This window comes from Camelina sativa, chromosome 6, assembly GCF_000633955.1.
Source record: "Camelina sativa cultivar DH55 chromosome 6, Cs, whole genome shotgun sequence".
Lineage (NCBI taxonomy): Eukaryota > Viridiplantae > Streptophyta > Magnoliopsida > Brassicales > Brassicaceae > Camelina > Camelina sativa.
Genome location: NC_025690.1, coordinates 1,060,955 through 1,063,287, shown reverse-complemented (window position 1 = coordinate 1,063,287; position 2,333 = coordinate 1,060,955). Strand labels below are relative to the sequence as shown.

The window sequence follows — 2,333 nt, the reverse complement described above, 5'->3', positions numbered from 1 at the left end:
TTGTTAGCTAAAATTCCTTTTGGCCTTCAACATAAGAATTCCTTTTGGCCAACTATAGTCAATTTTTGTTAAGACTCCATTTTCATTAACATAATTGTAGGTGTGAAAATATTGTTCAACTCAATGGACCAAAAAATATTCAAAGACTTTGACTTTGTAAGGTCAAGATATAACATATGATTCATTGGAAACGTTTGAAGTTTAAGCATATTCCAACTTTCTTTGATTCTTTCTATCTATTTCTCAATCCCCCAAAGACTAAGAATTGAAATATATAGTACTCTTCCTATTTTTCTTATAATTATTTTGAAGATTGAGTACAGATTTGGTAGTCAAGATGTTTTACTTATGCTTTTATTCAGCATTACATGAAAACAGCCGATGAAATGACAAATAAAGTACACGAAATAGGAAAAACAGAGCTCTAAAACTCATAATGCATGTATGATATATAGCTATCACTGTCTATTTTCAAAATGCATTTATAGTTAGAGCACTCAAAATATGATTCACTCAACTGTTTTCCTTTCATTTTTTTTGTTTGTTTATTTGTCTAAATTTATACGTAATACTTAGATACTTTTTCATATGCAAGATATTTTAATCTCTCTAGTGGACTTAATTATCCATGAAGGGAGAAATCTCAAATCTTTAAAACTGGATAATTGATTTATACATATCACAATCTCATTTGGAAAAATATAGTGCGAGTGAGTTCCCACTTTCCACCATACAAAACTATACAACTATATTAATTGCTAATTAATAAAGAATCAAGAAATATGAAACAAATTCATCCAAGATTCAAGTAAAATACTAGCGTAATCTGTAGGAGCCTCAACTACGTTCATAATGAATACGTACATGAATCCATTTCATAAAACAAAAGATTCTATGATATATAAAACAAGAGATATTCATTGCATACTCCAACTAAATAACCTGTGTGATCCAATAGAGTTCCAAGTTCCATCGATTTTGTAAGAAGAAGAGACCAACAGATTGATAGTACTAGTGCAATAACAGAGATATTACAATCATTACATTGTAAAAAAATCAAGCCAATAAGTACAAGTGGTAAAATCTAACATAGTAATCAGTGTATAATCCAAAATTTAAGAATGTCACTTCACATGTTAGAACATAACCCAAAACAAATACATTCGAGATTCAATAATATTATTACCAGAATGTGCAGTACTACCACATACATTTAAAAATATGTGTCTACAGGAGACCTCAAGATGCATCTATTTCACAAAATGAAAATATTTCTTACACATTCAATCACCAAAACAGAGATACTAAGTATTTTATTAAGCACACGATGTAATGTTCCAATACTTAAAACACACAATGTATATATTATACACTCAAACCTTTTCTCAAAGTGTGGTACAAAATTCTAGGATCACATGTTTAAAACAATCACCAAAGGTTTAGAGCATAACACAAAACAAATACTTTCATAATTTAAGGAACTACAATCATAATCTATAGAAGCACATATATATCACAACAAATATCTACAAGAGACTCTAAGATGCATTCATTATATAGAATAAAATAGATATTTAAGATGCAGAACATTATAAAGAAAAGAGAGTAAGAGACCTTATAATACACCAGCATTGAAACATAGAGAACAAAACAATAAAAACACACTATGTGCTCATCTAGAAAGGCAAACTTTTTTTATGATCTTGAAACTTGAAATACCTAGTCTCTAATTGGATATGTCCCTGGCCGCATCGTCTTTAAGGGTTGATACAGCAAAAGCACCATAAACTACCAACCATCATTGAGTTCAGTAGGGACGTGAGGCAATCATCCCTCATCATTGAGTTCAGCAAGTTAGCTTAATGAAACAATTTTTGTAACTGAAACAAAATCTAGAGAACAATATGCGTACCTCGGACTTAAAGAGTTCTCAAACATCCAAACTTCAACTTATATGGGGAAGATTCAGCTACCCAGTGTAGAACCCCTAGAGATAAAAAGTAAAAGTTAGGGAGAGCCACAAAATTGAAGAAATTATAAAGATGGTCAAAGAAGAGCACCTTTGGCTTGACTTTTTCTTAGGGTCATATTCTGCCTGACTCTCACGAGCTGTTTCAATGTCCTCAGCGAAGACAACATTGATTTACTTAATTGAGAAAGCGTATCTGCAAAAAGTACGAAGCAAATTTGATCACAAATGAATCATATTCAAAGAAAAAGTGATCCCATAATAATCTTTTGGCATGTGGATATCCATGGAATGACATAACTAGTATTATGAAGCACGCCAAGTTTCAAATTCAAGAGTACAGAGCTACAATAATGAATTATGA

At 31.0% G+C, this 2,333-nt stretch overlaps 1 long non-coding RNA gene across 3 annotated transcripts in view; it reads right to left on the bottom strand.

Moving 5' to 3' along the window:
* The window catches only part of LOC109125152, a 3,405-nt gene continuing 1,944 nt past the window's right edge, over positions 873-2,333 (bottom strand). The window contains exons 2-4 of one of the 3 annotated variants that reach the window (XR_002038522.1): positions 2,061-2,165; positions 1,913-1,987; positions 873-1,833 (exon numbers count right to left, since the gene is read on the bottom strand). This is a non-coding gene — a long non-coding RNA (uncharacterized LOC109125152). Of the gene's footprint in view, positions 1,988-2,060; positions 2,166-2,333 lie in introns of all 3 variants that reach the window. The other 2 variants (XR_002038523.1, XR_002038521.1) reach the window with 2 other exon arrangements.